Source organism: Typopeltis vanoorti, chromosome 3 (genome assembly GCF_054136105.1).
Source record: "Typopeltis vanoorti isolate ZY-2024b chromosome 3, IOZ_Tvanoo_1.0, whole genome shotgun sequence".
Lineage (NCBI taxonomy): Eukaryota > Metazoa > Arthropoda > Arachnida > Uropygi > Thelyphonidae > Typopeltis > Typopeltis vanoorti.
The window spans coordinates 105785166-105806114 of record NC_143551.1 but is presented as its reverse complement, the minus strand read 5'-3'; the positions used below and the strand labels follow the sequence as shown (position 1 = coordinate 105806114).

The following is a 20949-nucleotide window of genomic DNA, read 5'->3' as shown; positions in this document are numbered from 1 at the left end:
AAACACATAACTTCACGATTCTTATCTCTAAATATCACCCACAAGGCAATAAATGAACCAAAAACACCACGTGATGTTACTGACAGAAGGGGGGGCCCAGCGAAATTCCAATCATGCCAAAATCAATAACAACAAACATTCACGTCACGATTCCTTATCTAATCTTGATCTTGATCTTGTCAGAAGTGTCCCACCAATCATGACACGATTCCTTATACACTAAAATATCTCCCTTTCCATTCAAAACAACAACTTCACTTATTTACAACTAACAAATGATGTCACTGATATTCATCTGACAACAACAAACATTCACGTCACGATTCCTTATATAATCTTGATCTTGATCTTGTTTAAAGTGTCCCACCAATCACGACACGATTCCTTATCTCTAATATATCTTCCTTTTCATTCAAAACAATAACGTCACTTATTTACAACTAACAAATGACGTCACTGATATTCGTCTGACAACAACAAACATTCACGTCACGATTCCTTATCTTATCTTGATCTTGATCTTGTTCAAAGCGCATCCCATACTACTGTCCAGAACCACATGCTGTATTGCCTATTCCATTTTCAGTCCTTTGTTCGTATGTAGGAGTATTCCAGAAGCAATTAAAGAACTGACGTCATAGCTGGCCGCTTGACCGTACGATTTTGGTGGTATTCGGGGATAATCCGGCTTAATTCTTATTAAGCTCTTAACAACAAGTCTAAAGTGCAGGTGCATTTTAACAGCAATTTATTCTTTTACATTTTTATATCTCACTAAGTACATTTTTTCTTAAGAAATTCAGACAAAACAATTGTAAAATCTTTAGCGAAAATTCCCTAAAAAAAATAATTTCTCGTGAGATTTTACAATGTGAGGAACCTTTATCTGGTCTCTTTCAACTAAAGGTGAGTTAGCCAGTCTCACATAGGTAAGGAGTTTTTCGTCCCCCAGAACAAGCAAACCATCCCCGTGAACACACGTGGATTACAGTCATGAATGCCAATCCCATGATAAAATTGGGGGGGGGGGGAGAGCAATGGTGAACTACCTATGCAAAAAAATGTAAAAATCTCACCAGGAATACTTTGTGGGCAATCCCTACAAAGTCACCAACAGTCGAAAGGAAAAAATCAGATCAGTCATGAATAATAACGTTATTGAAACCAATAGGACAGATCTTGACTCATTGTTCTTTATTTATTTTACATAGCTTATAATAATAATAATAATTATTATTATTAAAACAGTTACAAAAGCAAACATGTATTAATTATTTATTAGAATTATTAACAGAGGTTATATTACAGATTATATATATATACAGAACCGGCGCTAGGGTCTTTGCCACCCGAATGCAATTTCTATCTAAGCGCCCCTGTAACAATCCGGGCGTGTGTGGTTCTTTTACGATAATAAAAATTTAAATTATTTGAAATTTCTTAAATAAATTTTGATAGAACAGTCACACGTTGGTTCGCTAAATGTAACGAACCGGGAGTGTTGGCTAGGCAGGATAATCGTTAAAAACCAGAATATTCAAAAAATTCTCAAAAGTTAAAGCAAATTTTGATAAAGCCACTTCACTTTAATCTTTGAATATAATGATACAGGGATTATAGCCTTCTCACCGACCCGAATAGCTAACAAAATTAAATGAATTTTAATTAAAGTTAAAATTTATTTGAACTAAAGTTTAAAATATTCTTGCATTTTACAAGTTGCAAAATTCTTAGTAACTTGTAAAATTTTTGAATACTTTTTATAAGTGGAACCATCTTTTAGGAAAATAAAAGAAACTCAAGATAGATGAGAAAATAAGAAACGAATTCAGAAATAATTAGAACATTTAATATAAGTATTCAAAAAGTAACACCTTTACAGAATAACAGAAAATAAATTAAATTACATAAATATATTTGAAATTTGTTTTATTAAAATTTTAGGGGTTTTGATTTCATATTCACAAAAATAGAAATAATGGTCTTAACGTCTAATTCCGCACATATATCATTTTCAATAGCTATTAACGCCAAACTAACAAGTCTTTTTTTTGTGATATACTTGTTCTTAAGTAGGTTTTGATCAATTTCAACTTGGAAAAGGAACGTTCACCGCTCGCTACACCAACAGGTAAGGTTAATAGTATTCTTAAAGCAATTGAAAAGTTAGGGAAAGATAAATTATTGGACACAATAAAATTAAGAATATCGAAAGGGTTTTGAATATTTAAATTATCCTTCCGAAAAATATCCCGGAAAGCACATAACTTGTCATATAGTTCTATTTCATTTACGTCTTTATTGTCGCCGTCCTTCAAGAGAATCTCCAAATCGTCACAATTTTTTCGTAAATCTTCGTTAATTTGTAGTAATCTATACAAGAAATTGAAGTTATCATAATATGTTTTTAGTTGTTCAAAACGTTCTATTAACCAACGCATTGCAACGTCTAGAAGTGTATAAAACGCATTCACTCTAAATTTATCTTCTGGCGATTGTGGCATTTCGTCATGATGCTCGTAGTCAAATTGTCGTGTCTTCTTTCATCGTCGAACTTCCGTACCAGTTTTAAATTCTTTTTCTCCATCCACCTCTTCACTCAGTTCTTTTGCCGTTTTTAGAACTTCTTCAAAATTTGTATCTGATCGATTCTATAGATATAGATTCGATAGTTTCTAAAGCAAGTGTAATGTTCATATTTTTGTCTTGAAGCATTTTACTCACAGGGTTTATTCTGTTAAGTAAATCATGCGAAGTTATAAGAGAGCAAATAAATTTGTAGTCCTTTATTTTAGGACATAATATTTGTGCTTCATGCTGAGCTACTTTTTGAAAATTTTGATTATTTAAAATTCAAACAGCGCATCGTAAATTTCTCCTAACTGATATCGTAGATGGCAATTGCATTAATTTTACTTTCCCATTGCGTTTCTGATGGCTGTTTCAATGTTAAATTTTTTACGAACTTTAAAAGGATTGCCGAATGTTTGTAAGAGAATGAAAAGAAATTGTATATTTCTTGAATAATTGCAAAGAAACTAATTGTATCTGCATTCAATTTGGCTGCATCGTTAATGATTAAATGTAGAGTATGAGCAGCACATGCCACGTAAAAAGCTCGAGGATTTTTATTCAAAAGCAAATTTTGGAGCCCATATTTTTTCCCTTTCATATTTGCCCCATCATATCCTTGACCTCGCATTTTTTCAATGGGAATGTTCCATTTTTCCAGTTGTTCTATTATTGTTGCACATAAACCACGTCCGTTCGAATCAGATATATCTGCAAAACCTAAACAGTTTTCCCTGATCTTGACAATTCCATTGTCACAGGAAACAAAGCGAATAATAATGATCATTTGTTCTGTTTTACTTACATCAGGTGTGCAGTCTAAAATTATGGAATAATATTTAGATTTTCAAATTGATAATAAAATTGTATCCCTGATTGCGTTATTTAAAGTTTCCAATATTTCTTTTTGACTGTCTTTACTCGAATAGTGTACTCTATTGTTTCGCTGTAGGTCCCTTTCAACATGATTTTCTATAACGGGATCAAACTTCGCAAACAGTTCGACTAATTTTAAAAAATTGCCGTTATTCCTTTCATATAATTTATCAGATGATCCGCGAAAAGCTAAATTTCGAGTACCAAGGAATTTTATAATTTCAATCAAGCGTTCTAAAACACTCGTCCGATGTTTCTTTTCCATTTCATACATGCTTTGAGTCTGGCAATCAATAGTAGTTTTGTTTTTTAAATTTTTATCAAGTTTCTTCCATTTTAAGAAATTTTTCATGTGAGTTAAACTTAGTCTCATGTCTATGCAAAGTTCTACTTACATTTCTCCAATCGTTAAAACTTTCTACAAGACGACTTGATTCGGTAGGTGAGAAAAGTTTGCAACAAAAGCAAAAAACAGAATTTAAAGTTTCGGAATAAATAAGCCATATTCTTGGCACGAGCTCCCTGTTTTCCATTTTTCTAAATTGTAAACAGCCGGTTGATCAAAGAGGCAGCAATATACAATTTTTTTTAATTTTTATTCGGTGTATCCCGCCTTATTTTTTTTTTTTTGTTTTTATGATAAAAATTATGTTTCTTAAAAATTAACTTATGAACCATGCCCGGTGGCGGCGCCCCCTTCGTAGCAGCGCCTGCATGCACCGCATGCCCGCTTCCGTCGGCCCTATATATATATATATATATATATATATATATATATACACACACACACACACACACACACACACACATATATATATATATATATATGTGTGTGTGTGTGTGTGTGTGTGTTACGGTTAAAGTGATAAATCCGGATATTATTAATAATTACCAGTTAAAGTGAATAACCGGTAATTATTAAAGTGAATAATTCCTAGAGGAGTCTGGTAAATGTAATAAAACATGTTTATAGGTTTTATATATAGGTTTTCATTCTCGATAGAAATAATAACAGCCTAGGTTAGGTTAGGTTAGTTTATAAAGAAAAAGTAAGAAAGTACTTCTTTTGCACTCAATGAAATCAGAAATCAGAAATCATTTAAAAATAACCTAACCTAACCTAAACTAACCTGGATGTCGCATGTCGAACCAGAGTGTAGTCATAGTTTGTCGTGGGCAGATTAATGGGGATAAAAGATGAACGTTGTTGTGTGCAGATGAATGGGGATAATAGATAAACGTCGTTGCTGTACCTCTTTCCTTATCAATGGAGAAAAACACTGATCATTTCCTCTCTGATTTTTTTATTATTCCCATTCATCTGCCCAAAACAACTTTTATTTGTTATCCCCATTTATCTGCCCGCAATCATTAAGCTCGGCCCACAACAACGTTTATCTTTCATCCTCATTAATCTGCCCACAACAAACTACGACTACACTCTGGTTCGACATGCGACATCCAGGTTAGTTTAGGTTAGGTTAGTTTATAATGATTTCTGATTTCCTTGAGTGCAAAAGAAGTACTTTCCTTACTTTTTTCATTATAAACTAACCTTACCTAACCTAATCTAAGCTGTTATATTTTCTATTGAGAATGAAATTATACAAAACCTATAAATATGTTTTTATTACATTTACCAGACTCCTCTAGGAATTATTCACTTTAACCGGTAATTATTAATAATAAAAGGTAATTATTAATAATAACCAGATTTATCACTTTAACCGTAACATATATACAGCCAAGAGGTGTCAAATGCACTTAGCAGATTTTTGCTGTATAATACGTCTATAGAGTGGAATATAATTTACAGGTAAAATCTCCAAATCCCTTACCAGATTTTATCGGTAAATTACATCTCTTAGTATGATTAACAGCGCACACATTCAAATGCATTTATGTTTTGGTTAGTCCCAACAGTCCCAACGTATATATAAATTGGGACTATTTTGCACTTAACTGGATAATTATAAAGTGGAGGGGGGAGAAGGACAAGATTTTTTTGCAAATAAGCCCATGATTTATTATTATTAATACATGTTACCTCCACGGAGTCCATAGACTCATCGAGGGAGGCACCTACTCTAAAACTCACTGTCTCCACCCACTGCAAAGAACCGTAATAACAACAACAACGCCATCTACCGCCCACCACTAGTATTTTCACAGACGACCACAAACATCCATGCCCATGGCGGGATTCGGATATTTGGTGGAGAGCGGATACGCTAACCACTCGGCCAACCAGTCCAGCAATTTATTTATTTACCAAAAATGTATTTATAGAAATGTGCTAATTTGAACGTTTAAAACTCTAACGCTGGAAACAAATGGAAAAGAGAGAGAGAGAGCATCTCTTCCTTTAACTACTCGAATGCATCGAATTTAACCCTGCAGTTGATGTGTGACGTAATGCTGTAGCAACAAAACCACATGTGCACCTCTGCTTCTAATCAACAAAACCGAGATTAAGTGGCCTTATCTGTCACCGTATAAGAGGAAAATCAAAACAAAACTGAAGAACCTTGGAACTAATTACGTGTCTGATCAAAATAAACAAAAGATAAAATGTGTCGTATTCTTAAAGAAAATATAAGAACTTCCCAAGAGGAGCTTTTTATTAAAAATTCAAGTAGTGTTATTCAATATTTAACGTGATTGTTGACGAGTTGATGAACGGTTTGAGAAAGCAGTAAGTACCTAATAACTCATTCAGAAATATCTTTTTCTAGATTAATTAAATAAACAGTTCTGTTTCTTGTTAATATGAAATCCACTTTTCCTATATCTTATCGTAGGAAGCAAATAAAAATGTAGAAATATAAATATAAGATCTTACAACTGAAATTTTTAGTTTCCTATTTTTTTAGAATTCTAAAATTTTATCATTTTCAAAAAAAAAAAAAAAAAAAGATTCAACTCGCTACCAAATTTGAGCATGCGCTCAGGAATTTGTATTAGGATTTTATTATTTATATTTTTAATAATGACATATATTATCATTTGAATTAAATTTAATCCATTTTAACCGCCCCGAGTGCTGAGCGATGAATGTTTAATGTATTTAGATGTTTATTTTCTGACAACGAGATTAATTATTTATTAAACGTCTTTTCAACATGATCAGTGATATTGAAACCGCTCGCCATAAATGACAAGACAGATTTTATTAGTGAGCATTTGGCTCCACCAGATCGATAGCGGCATTTGGGATGTGTTCCTATAGGTTTAAATTCATCTGGGTTGTTTTGATAGAAATAGTAGTGAGGAACGACGGTGCTTTTATTCAGATGGACGCATCGCTCCTGGAAATTATTTTTATTCTTATTACGTAACACCTCCAAGAGGCTAACTCATCGTGAGAGAGCGCTCTACTCCGTTCTCACCGTCTCGCCTACTACTTAATTCTCCAACTACACCACTACATTCAACGCCATCTACCACTCATCATCACCACTACTACCAACAGTTTTTTTTTTTTTTTTGTCTGTAAATTGCGTGTGTTCTCATAGCCGATATGCCTGTACGCGGAATGAAAACGCTGAGTTTCCGGGGGGGGGGGACATATATATTACTTGGAGAATGGTCAATGAGTGGAATAAGCTGCCAGAGTCTGTTGTTGGGTGCCATGACTGTAAATGATTTCAAAGCGAAGTGTGATAGATACTGTGTGAATGTCGAATAGTTGTTCTTGACATGATGTTAGCGCCTCCCTCGATGAGTCTATGGACTCATTATTATTATTGCCCGTAATAATAATGATAATAACACACACACACACACACACACACACACACACACACACACACACACACACACACACACACACACACACACGGTAAACCCTCGATTTAACGGACTAATAGGGGGCTAAGGGATGTCCGTTAAATTGTAAATTTTTTAAAATAAAAATATCAGTAACATTATACTTCAATTTTATAAATATTAGCACTGTAATAACAAAAAAACACACAATTTTCCCACTTTTAGATAAGTTAATGTGCAGTTAATGTTGATGTTGAGGCGCTTGGTTTAGGTAATCCTGCTTGGAAAAAACTATCACGTTTTTTTTTTTGAACTTTTTGAATTCTGCTGTTTTTTTTATAATTAACTCCCTAAAATTACGAAAATGTGTGTAATAAAACTGCCGCAGAAAGTCACGCCACGCGACAAAAGAACCAATTACAGTGCGATTGGTATGATCACGTCCTAATCATTCGCTGAACATGTTTTATGAGCGGTGACTCATTTACATCGGCTAAATTGCTACAGTGTTTTTCCAACCTATGATGGAAAAAATAACCAGTTAATTTAATTATAAGCAAATCTTGGTTAAACGCATTTTAAAATTAACAGGGTGTTAATTTTCACATGTGACCTACGGACCAGAAATTTTATCCGTTAAATCGAGGGTTTACTATATATATATATATATATATATATATATATATATATATATATATATTCACTACTAGTTTCATCAGAAATGCCGACTTCGGAAATTCTAACTTAACGAAGCAGACAGAATGGTAAGCTTCGACACAGTCTCACTGTTCACCAATTCCAACCCAGGAAATCCTTAGTCTTTTAAAAAATAAGTTATCTAAAAAGATTTTTGCCTTACTTCTGCATTGTGTGGATTCGGGCTACTTCTTATTTGAAGACAAGATCTACAAACAGAACGGCGGTTTGGCAATGGGTAGCCCGTTGTCTCCGGTGCTAGCCAACGTTTTTATGGAAGATTTTGAGAAAAAAGGCCATTTCCGCAGCGATACTGAAACCCAAAATCTGCCTACGTTACATGGACGACATTTTCTTAATTTGGTAGCACGGCCCAGAAAACTTACAAACCTTTTTGGATCATTAAAACAATTTTCATCAAAATGTAAACTTCACATCCGAACCAGAAGTTAATGGTGTTTTAGCTCTTCTAGATATAAAACTTACTAGAACAACGGATGGTCTCAAAATTTCTATCTTTAGACAGCCAGCACACAACGATAGATATCTACATGCTTCGTCTCACTACTACCCCCACAAAAATTAGGAATTATTTCCACACTAGCTCATTGGGTGAGATCCTTGTTGTCAGAAGAAGATGAACTTCAACAAGAACTTAGTTACTTCAAAAGGACTTTCTTAAATAATGGTTACTCTCCTAAAAATATCTATAATCGTTTTAGTGTACGTAATCAACATAATAATGAAGATAACTCAAACCCAACATCCTACATCTCCTTACCGTATATAAGTTCTCTTTCTCCTGAACTAGCGAAAATCCTGAAGAAATTTAATGTTAAAACATATTTCTCCACCTTACCAAAACTTCGATCTCGCTTCAGTCAACCTAAAGTAAAACACAACCTTCTTCGGTTTCCAGGAGTATACAAAATCATTTGCAGTTGCGGAAAACCATATTATGGACAGACAGAAAAGTCCATATCTCTGCGCCTAGAACACCAACATGACATTTCTTATAACAGAGTCCGTGCAAGTGGTCCAGCCACTCGGCCAATACCAATGCTGAAGGGCAACATCAAATAGACTGGAACTCAACTTCAAACATCAATAAATGCTCCGATGAATTAGAAAGACGTATCATGGAATCCAAAGAAATAGCTCTCGACCTTGCCCATCTAAACAGCAATCTCAGTTACAGCCTGCCCGATTCACATAGCACTGTAATCCAGTTTTGGCACTCATGATATCATTCACACGCACAGTGCTTCACTCCAGAACTAACCCTCGGACTCAATTTCAAACACAAATACTACTTGTAAACTCTGTTTTGTCTAAAGGACAATATATTTTTAAGATGCTGTTTTCTCCATGGGACTGTATTCACCTGACGAACGGCATTTCCGATGAAACGAGTAGTGAAACCTTATTAAATCTCTTGTATGTTTTCTCGGTGTTTAAGTCACTTAATAGCATGTCATTTAACTTAGTTAATTACTCTGTAAATATATATATATATTTGTAATCGTATTAGTAATCAGAGACGTGCTGTGAATTAATTGACATCAGTAAAGCAGTCGGTGTTTCGGAACAAGTACATGACGTGCATGTGCTGCTCTAATAACAGTAGATTCACGTGGGCCGATAACCGCCCATTCCCCCCCCCCCGTCCCTCCCTCTTACTACTAATACCGTCCTTAGAATTCTTCAAGTTGAGTAGTTTTTGTGAGCGCAGAACAAATCGAACTCGACTGCATCAGGTACACATATAATTCGACCGATGAGATACGATTAGAAATTTTAAGTGGTTTTGCACGTGTTCTGTTCTCTCTCTCTCTCTCTCTCTCTCTATATATATATATATATATATATATAGGCTATAGATGTGATGTTTTTATGCGAGACAGAGATATTTCATCTCGCGTGGACATTTGGATATTATCAAAGGAAATGGACGGGGGAGGGGGGGGAGGAGATGCATTCCTTGTCGTGTGAAATAAGTTCAAATTAGTTAGTGAGGTGATCTGAATAAAAGTTATTCACACACTTATCGAAGATCATCCCTAGTTTATTTGAGATCGTGTACGGTATATTCAATATGCCACACACGCACACACATACACACACGCGCTGGTGTGATTGGAAGACGTGATGCATTCTATACTTAAGAGGGAGTCTATTTAAAATTCATATTGCCTCGAGTCCTATTTATGGGTTAATTACACATAACTGATTAATAAGATATTAATAAATGTATTGTTTTGCTTGATAACACCTAAAATTCGTTATTCTTTCGAGGAGTATCAGGATTTCGGATAGTATTATTTAATTTATTTAATTAGTGTTGTGCAGCGAAGATAAACTGAAATTTGTGTGTGTGTGTGTGTGTGTGTGTGTGTGTGTGTGTGTGTGTGTGTGTGTGTGTGTGTGTGTGTGTGCGTGTAAGAGGAAAATCACAAACTCAACAGAGGGTAATACGAAATACCGTTTTGTGAGTAAAATGATATTCTGTATTACCCGAAGTAAATTCCTTTAATACAACAGCGTCATGTGAAGACGCTGTTGATTAAGTGAAAGGAATCTGTTGCATGCTTCTTAAAGAACTGGAGATCCTAGATTTGGAGAAAAGGTACGGAGAAGGCTGTTGTAAATAACAGAAAAATATGGAATAAAAGAAGAAGATAATAAGTTGATTCGATAACTTTGGAGATGAACTGATGTTGACCAACAGCGGCTAGTATTCTTACACGATTAAAGGAAAGTGGAGGAATGGTATTGGCCACTTCAGTATAGCAGTGCCATTGAAAATACCTATAAAATGCACATGATGCACACGAAAATAGGGCCTCTATGAGAAAGTTGGAAGGTTCGCTTAATAGTCTATCTAGAAGACTGCGTCTAGACAGCATCACATTTTTAGGGAGATTTTTAGTGAACCACCCTAAATGTAAGAATGGCATTATAAAGTAGAGTAAATTTGGGATTTCTACATTGCCAATTGCATAGACGAGTAGTGTCAAGACAATACTTCTCGCCTATAAGTTTTTTTTTTCTTTTCTTTTTTTCTTTTGGCTTTTGAGGAGGCAATGAATGTCATGCGTTTGTGCCATAAAAAAGATTATAGGGAAGAGTCTGAAGAGAAAAAGAGAAAACTAATCTCTGCTGGATATTATCAAAAGTGAGAAGTGAATCAAGCTCTCTCTCTTCGGATAGACGATAGGACTGTTTCGTAATGTTGAAATTCGTGAGCTTATCTTCCAGGCACTGAAGAATGGTAAGATCAGCGTTTAAGATATTGATTATGGAGATAATTAATGTCAGAAGTGGCATGAAAACACACTAATTTGTTCATTTTTGGCGTCTAGAGAACAAACATAGCAACACGATGCGTTTTTTTTTTTTTTTTTTTTTTGTGGTGGTGGTGGGGGGGGGAAGAGGGTCTTTAGAAGGAGAGTTCCTAGATTAACTTACTCTTTGCTCATAATACGTAATACCTAAGTTTTACAAACTTTAGCGGATAGCAATGTCATCATAAAAAAAATAATAATTAATCGTAAGCATTTTCAGTGCTGGAGCGTATGTTTGTCTTCGATTGCTCAAGTCATCAAAAATACTTTGCTGCATTTGTCAAGCCGAAATCGTGTCAGGGTTTTCTTTAACGTCATTTTAGATAAATCGTAAATGCATTATATCAAAAAAAACAACTCAAAATTTATTAGCATGTCACAAAAGACATAACAAATATTGTACTGTTTTCTTCTTTTTATGTTGGACCACTCTATATTTTCACAAGAAAGTTATGCGAACTAATAAATACAATTCCGAGACAACTACAACTACAGTGATGAAAAACTGTCAGCATTTTCCATCATATCTCTGGAGGAAAGAATCGATCTGAGCACCTAGATATAACCCTCGCGATTCTATTTTATCTAAGCAATTACATAAAACAAAAACATCTAATTGATTAGATAATTTCATCAGGGAAACACACCAAGTGTAATAACTGTTCTGGGATCATCTTAATAATATGGTTAATTTACAAACCATCCTTCATGCTATATATTTCTTATGTTATAATCTTCAAAATAATGAGTTAATTTGAAAATACCTGAAATATCCTTTTCACCCATTTAATTTATTTTATTTTTCATGAAAATTACGTTGTGATTGTTGAATTTATCGAATTTTCTTATCTAGTAATTGGTGGGGGGGGGGGAAGAAAAAAACGAAATCATGAATTAATAACTGCTGATATCATTAGAAAGTCCAAGTGGATTTATTTCATGCTCGGTTGCACAACTGACATTACACAGACTGTCACGCGAAACCCCATACTTCACATAATTGCCATAATTATCTGCGAAACTGTATGCTGCATTTTAATAAATAAAATGAAATTCAGGGACAACTCTCATGCATCTAGGAAGGATATAAGAACCATGAAATTCCTTGATACGTGTGTTTGCTTATTAGAAAGTTACTGTGTGACGACCTAGTTCCGTTCTCTAAAACATACGGTACATGTAAAATAGGTTTCCTTACCGCGCTTTTGTCAGTCGGTAATTGTAATTCCTTTAACCAAGTAGTCCAACTAACCTACTGGCTTAATTTCAACAGTCAGTCATGCGTACTTGAGTCACGTTATCTGCTCTATTTGTGCTATGTTTTTACTGTACATTTTTCTTCACAAAATATTTGAGTTGCTCCTTTCCATTTCCTTTTTATCATAGTTTTAATACCGACGAAAAAGGTGTGGTAGAAAAGATAGCGTACTATCGCGAGTAAACATCACACGAATGGGCGTTGTATGACGTCATTGAAAGAGACGTTACTTTCTAAAAACCCAAACGTTACACAAATGTCAAACTGGCAACTTCCTGTATAACAAAGGTTTATTTTCGTATGATTGATTAAAATCATTTTTCTCATTAGTTGACATTTGTTCTAATATTATTTTAAATAAATGAAAATGTTATTTTTTTAAAATAAAAATATATGAATTAGCTAAGTGAAGTTAGTAGATTCTAAGAAGTGGTTATTTGGGTCATTCCAAAAATAGAGAATGTTGTAGTTGTACTTGAGGTTATGCTTCCGTGATCATCTTAGGTTAGATTATTATTTTCGAAATAAATGGTGAGTGCTTCATCAAAGAATTGGCTGATTACTTCAGCAGCCATCTAGATTCAAATATCATCCGTATTATTTGATGATAGGAGCTTTTTCATTTACTGCAATTTCTGTATGCTTTATTATTCATACGATATTAATAACAATCGATCACTAATTATACAATAACGTTTATCAGAGTTAAAATATTCTGTGTGCCTTAGATATTAGAACGAATTTCAGCTTGAAAAACAAATTAACTTTTCAATATATTTATAACATATTTCAGTTATTCGGAATCAACAGAAACCGTTCGTCAGAATATATTCGAGGGGTGTGAGGTACAACTTATTTTTTTGTTTGTTTTTGATTTTATAAGCTGGATATAATAAAATAATAATAATAATAAATACCACGATCCCATTTTGACTGGCGGTTATATCATGTCGATGTGTTTTGACGCTATTTTGAAGTTTCGTTTTGTCTCTTGGAAGAAAGAAATAGTTCGCTTAAGTTTGATACTAGCAGCAGGTAAAAAAAAAGGCAAACTAGTACCTTGTGCTACTAGTTTGATACAATATATACAATATAACTGGTGTATATTGTATATTTAGTTATAAATATAAACACGTGCATAAACAACATTACACAGTTAACCCAGATACACAGCACATCATTACAAATAAAATAAATTACTTCCAATAATCTAGATGAATCTAGATGGCTGCTGAATGAAAGATGAAAAACGAATTCAAACAGCAGAAATGAAGTCCTCAGAAAAACAGCTGGATATACCAAGTGGGGCCACAAAGCAAATGAAGAAATCTTACAATCCCTGAAAATAAAACCAATTAATTACTACATAAGACAGTATAAACAAAAATGGATAGAACATTTAAATAGAATGGACAACAGCAGACTACCAAAAATATTTTACAGATACAAAATAAGTGGAAAAAGAAGAATCGGAAGACCAAGAAAGAGATGGCATGAGACCGGAACAGACCACTTGGCCTAAATTCCATGTTAGGAAGAAGAAGAAGAAGAAGACTTCCAATAATACCACTCAGATATCAGTATTAGATCGACTTAAAATTTGTTGCACATGGTAACCAGTGTTTTCCGTATAACAATCTCTCGTGGGCACATAGCAGTTTCGTCTGTAGATAAAAAAAAAAAAAAAGAACTGTCATTTCGTGTGAAAGAAAGGATGACGTCTAAAGTGTACTAGTAGAAGTTCAGAATAATTTTATTATTTTTGAATTACCGAACAAAAATTCAAGATGATAACGCTTTAAATGGGATCCCCATGGATTTCTTTAAGCTGAATCCTTGGAGGTGTTACTTAATAATAATCATAATAAGTTAAAGGTTGGTCGATTGGTAGAGCCTCTGCTACTAATGGCTCACTTAAGTAAGTTTGAGCGCGGTTAGTAGTTGGAAGGGGACCAATCGTTCGATGCTGTTGGCACACTCTCCCTCGATGAGTCCTTGGACTCCCTGAAGGTGTCAAATAATAATAATAATAATAATAAGTTGTGTAAGTCCGCTGTAGTCAACTGCGGACGTAGTGGAAATTTCGCACTTTCTATTTAACTGTGTAAAATAGCATCGCGATTGGTAGCATCATGTAATGACTCTGTCAACATCATGGCAAGGTGGAAGTAGTGCTCTGTCTTGCTGGTTGTCTTCTCCAACTTCTTCATCCTTGTAGACCTGATAGAAGGAGGTTTCAATGCAGGTCCGAAGCACTAACGATTCCCTTAAGAGATCCATTCTTAGTACTGATGGTCCTAAAATATCCATCAGCAGTAAGTATATTTCATAACGAAAATTTCTGGCTCCCATGGCTTTCTCCACACGAGTGAGCTTAAAGCTCGTCATCAAATAATTTCCATAATATGTCTCTATTTTTGGAATGACCCAAATAACCACTTCTTAGAATCTACTAACTTCACTCATATTCACCTTCCTTTAAAACTACTACTCATAATTGTGGCGTAACTACATTTTCCTCAACCAACCCTACAATTCCTCGCCTGCGCTTTTCCTTTATAATTTTTGTCGAGTTTTACTTACACGTGAAATATCGTAATGAAATGCTGGTTATTTATTTTTGAGGCATTCTGCAATATTTTGTTTCATAACAAAGTTTTTTTTATACTGAAAACTAAAAGGAAAGAAAACGGAAAACTCTAAACGTACGTCAATAGTTTATAAGAAATGTTTGTTTTCATATTATACTCGTTTTAATCTTGATAATGTTCAGACTTTTTTTCACCATTCAGGAAAACAGGAATGAAATAGTTGACAAGGTTGCAGTCGTATTATATACTGTAAGAATTATATTCGTGAGGATTCTATTATCTGTAAATTTGTCTTCTGTCCACTGAAAATGGTTATTAATCCTGAAAAAAAAAAATTCAAACTCCGGAACGTGATATCTTCCAAAAGAACTGAATCGAGGGACAAAGTTTCCACTTTTTACCAATCACGATCCTGAGTTTGATTTTTTTTTCCTCAATGATCTTGAGGTTTTTGGGAAAGAAAGTGATGATTGACAAAGCTTCATCATCATCAGGTTTTTAGTTAGTTTGTTTGCTTTTCCAGCTGGTTTCCAAGTTAGTCTATCTTCTGGCACAGGCAAATAGGGATTTCTCCAGTTTTTAACTCCATATCTCAGAAAAATCGACCCTAAAACTCACAATATTTTAGACAAGAATACTAGTGTTACAGTTTAGGATTATCGGATGACAAAAAGTGTCTCTTTCTCCCGCTCCAATGCCTTCAACATTATCAGATAGCCATGAGCTCAGCTATTGGTGATGTGAAGACCGGCTGCTCACCGATTTCCAAACGTTTGAGGCTAAAATGTTCTGCTTACTCCATTTGGAGAATAAAAAGGCGTTAGAGACTATTTATGTTAAATAATTTATTTATTTTTATTTACATTATTGCATTGTTCTTAGAGCCCATAGCTCAATTTATATCAAAGATGCTCTTCGATTGGATAAAACTGAATTTCAAAGTATCTGGTTAAAATACCTACGTTAGAATCCTATCTAGGAAGCAATGAACCTTTAACGATTTTTTTTTATTCATCTGAAGATAGACTAGCCAAAAAATGTTTCATTCTGGAGAACTGGCAAATCAACTAAAAACACAAACGTATTGAAAAACATGACGCACTGTCCTCAGAGTTTCATTTGCTTCGTCGCCATAATTCCACAACAACCTCCTCGTTCTAATTTCATGTGAACTATAAGTATTTATCAGTGTAAAATTACATTAAAAGTTGAATGTTTAAATAAATAACTAAATACTACATAGTTTATGTTTACTATCGTTATGAATTTCTCATGCGATTCACAAATCCTAGTTTGATAACTGCTGATTAAAATACGGTATATTTTAATTGATATGTTATACGAAATTATGCAAAAGCTTTTGAAATACCACGAGGAAGTGAATATGATCTGCCAGCGCTTTTTTTACATGTTTCCTTTAAATGTTTAATTTTCTCTTTAGTGTCGGTCCTTCTAACATCCTTTCCCATAATCAGTAAGCATGCAGACCACAAGCAGGTTGTTCAGGAATCCGGTTCTATAAAATAGCACAGTCTAGGAAGTATTCGTGACAACAATATTGACGTCATTCATATTTCTGGGTAAAAAAGCTTGACAATATCAAGTGTATTTAAAATACTGGCAGGAGAACGGTTGAGGAAGGGAAAAAAAAAAGTGTCCTTATTTTAGCAGACGTCTAGTAACCCCAGACATATGATAATGTTGCTTAATATGCTAACAAATTATTTGATTTTCCGCAACAACCTTATTGGACTCTAAAGAGTCTTAAGAATTAATGAGAACTTCATCTTGAAGTTGTTGATAATAAATGACCTATATTAGGAACTAAAATATCCATCATCAATCCACAATCTCTTAGCCTCTAAGCAATAACACCTTGATTTTATATTTATTTTTTTTTAAATTAGGCTTCTTAATAACAAAATTAGAAAGTCGTCTTGTATAAAAGAAAAACGTTAAGCATATTAAGAATACACAGTGCTGAAACAATAATCTCTTAAAGGAAACCAGTTCTACTATAATTGTAACTTAATCTTAATATTTGACAAAAGGCAGACTGATTATCAGTCAGCTACTTTTTGTCTCGAATGCACGTCCTTAACCGGAATGTGTATTTGAAAGAAAATCATCTTCTTTGGATCCTTATTGTATCCAAGCGGGAGCAAATAAAAGTTTGTGAGTGAAATATTTTCAAGACTAAGCTACGTGTATATGGAGAACAGTTGACTCAACACGAGGTGCTCCAAACAGCACAGCATTTCTATTTTCAGGCGTGTATAATGTCATGCATTTTTGGTGAGAGGCAAGCCGGTTTCAACCTTTATTAAACTCTCAAATGACGTCAATTACTCTATCAGCTACCCTAGTCGTGAAAATATATCACGTGAAACTTTTGTTTTTTAACCCTTGGGATAAAATAAGGAAGAAAACAAGAATTTCTTATCAAATATAATATACATTCCAACTCAGCGGAGTGGGAGGAACTCGCTATAGATAAGTATAATTATACATTACATGCTTCTGTACTAAAATGCTTTATGCAGATTTCATATTTATGTACTTGCATTCACGGAAATAAAGGAATTATAAAATTATCAAACTCTAGGATATCCTCTCGGAACTTTTCGCATGTATAGTTAGTCATGAAGGAAAACACTGGTAATCGTCGGTAGATGAAGTCTTATCTCTTATAGATAAATCTTCCCACCTGACATCACAGATCTCTACCCATCCACCATTCTACCAACACTGCTTCCACTCGCTTTTTTTTTTTTTTTAATGGCAAGATAAAAGTTTAAGGTTTTATCAGCAACGAGCAGATAATCGCACACCACAATGGACTAGAGGGTTGATGACCGGTCAAGTGCTGATAAATTTCATTCATCCATTTTGTTATTCTTTATATTAATATTGATAATAATCGTTCTTGTAATGTTTAACACAAGGAAGTTTGCGCTTATATTTAAGCACAGCACTATTTCAAGAATTTTCCAACATTCTATAGTTTACAGTACTGCTCAGAGATGTAGCCGCCGCCATTGATAACAGTTCAATATAATCTAATATTAAAATTTCTTATTTTGAAAATAATATAATAATGCTATTGTAATGGATTTGTTTTTGATGAAGACGAAGTGGTAGATGACTGTTTCTTAACGAAAGAATAATCACGTATATTCGATTATATTATTACATTAATACGCAAGTCAGTCTTTTTCTACATTTCATCGTGGGACAAGCAAATCCAGTTGGTTCTGAAACGTTATGTTTAATGCTGATTAATTTCACATTACATAAACACTTGCATGCACGATTTTTCAATTTATTCTTTATTAACTAAGTTTATTACCTTAAGAGCGTTTAGTGGCATTTATAAATAACTGTCATGCGATGAAAAATTCGCATTATACACTTCACTGACGACGTGAACCAAGCTTTAAGCAGCTCGTACGTATTGCTCTTTCCCTCGCATTACACAGAAATAATTCTTTCGATTACTATTTGCATAGCGTTGCACAGGATGATTATTTTTCATATAAAGTGTCCATCAAAATCAAAAAAATGATATATATATATATATATATATATAAACTGGATTTTTACCTAAGCTACCGAACATGTCCAGTTTCGGATATGTCCATGAGTTAAAACGTAGCTGATTAAATGCTATGTTATAAATGTTATGATCGTAAGAAAAAGTCGTCATTTGAGTTTTAAACAACTTCCAAAATTATTTATCCCATTCGGAATGTCAAACGTTAGAACTATTTTTAAATTCTGGACATTTTTTTTTAATGTTTCGGAAATCGCGAAGGAAATTACAGTTTTCGGGAACTCTCAACAGTGCTCTAAAATTTTATTTAAAAAAAAAAAAAGTTAGGGCTAAAACCGCCTCGCTTACTCCCGATAGGGAAATATAAACATATATACTGTATATTATTTTAATTTAATACTCGCCGATTCTCTTAAATAAGAATTGCATTTATTCTAAGCATAAAATACTGTAATGATGAAGTGTACATTTTGTTATATAGGGGAAAAAAGTAAATTTAATTAGTATTAGATATTCAGAAATAAGACAAAGTGTGATATAAACAAAAGAAATCATTATATTGGTATACTATATATATATATTATTAATATTATTCCACACCTCTATGCAGTCTCAAGACTACAAGACTAACATTTAGCATTTACATTTATTGCTAAAATAGACTCTTTTTTTTTTTATGGGTGTTAATTTGGTCAAGCGATACGTCTGGATCGTAGATTAGTTACAAATAACCCTGAAATAAAAAAATTTCATTCATTTGGCTTGAGGTAGATCTCTGTGTCAGTATACATACCTCTTCGTGTAAATTCATTTCACTTCTTAACGATGAAATTATCTTCATTGGATTAGCTTTGATTTTGCCATCGAAATGAATGTCTTTTGTTAACTCTTTTTCGATTCGCTTCTAATTCTCCAAGTTCAGAATTTTCCATTCCTTCGTTCGTATTATTTTGTTTCAAACTCTTGTGGTAAAGTACTTTTCTTGGAAAATTCGTTCCATTAACGATATCTCGAATCGCATAATTTTATTTTTATTTGCCATAAAAAAGTACTAACCTTTTAAACAGTTTAGTTTATTCTGACATTTACTCAGTGATACTCAGACTTTATGCTTTTTTAATCTCTTTTAAAACCGCGTTACTCCAAAACAGAATTTCGTTTTTCCAAAGTACGAAAGAGGAATCTAAAAATTCCTTCGCTTGTTAGGAGATTTGCGTTCTGATTGTTTGGTGCTCCAACTGCGAGTCCTGCGTGTTTTAAATAGTTTGATATATGTTCAGCAATTTTCAAATACTTATCCTTCTATAAATAAGTTTTAATACTTGCAAAACAATACCGATTTTAAAATTACTGTATTTTCAGTCTTCAAAATAATTTGTAACTTTATTTTTTGATTCTTTATAATTTATTTTTGCAAAATAGAATTTCTCGTTGAAAAAATATTTAAATAATTTAACAATTTTTCTTATATTAGATATTTAGGCGATTACACACCTTAATGTATATCCCACCTTATCATAATCTAATTCATGGTTTTCTTCATCAATGTACAGTGGTACCTTGGTTTGCGGGCATAATTCGTTCCGGAAATGTGCTCGTAATCCAAAGCACTCGTATATCAAAGCGAATTTCCCCATAAGAAATAATAGAAACTCAGATGATTCGTTCGAAAACTCGAAAATATTCATATAAAAATGATTAATACAAAATACATAAAGTAATCGAATTTATTAATTACATTACAATTACATATTACAGTAATTGTATTGGGTAGAACGACTTTCATTGTCACTAACGGAATCACTGCTATCTGTTGACTCTTTTTCTTTTTGTGCGACTTTAACAAGGAACCTATCCGATGACATTTGCTTTTGCCTCCTTTTGAGGATTTCACGGAAATATGACATTGCATTGTCGTTAAACAGATTCATCGCTCGCACTCCACAGCCTTACTCGGGTGGTGCTTTTCTACAAAATTTTGCACTATTTCCCACATTTTACACACCTCCCTAGACTTCTTAGACGTAGACTTCTTATAAAATCTTGCGATGGCGGTCACTTGCATACCTTGTTCGTGCTTCTCGATGATTTCCTTCTTAACTTCCACCGTAATCATCTCCTTCTTCTTACTGCCTTCCTTTTCAACCCGTTTCGTCATTGGGGCCATTGTCGTAGTACAGTTAATAAAGAACAGTCACTACATTTGGACACAAAATAAAAAAATGCTTTAAGCACACACACACACACACGTGGTCACAACGCTAGCACGAATGTTGACCATACGAATGAGGT

General features: G+C 33.7%; 1 protein-coding gene across 1 annotated transcript in view; it reads left to right on the top strand.

Moving 5' to 3' along the window:
* The first annotated feature begins 6002 nt into the window (after positions 1–6002).
* LOC150108442 (solute carrier family 41 member 1-like) overlaps positions 6003–20949 on the top strand; it is a 294151-nt gene continuing 279204 nt past the window's right edge. Inside the window, exon 1 of the mRNA XM_090390787.1 lies at positions 6003–6142. The gene's annotated coding sequence lies outside the window, so the exon portion shown is untranslated. The remainder of the gene's footprint in view (positions 6143–20949) is intronic.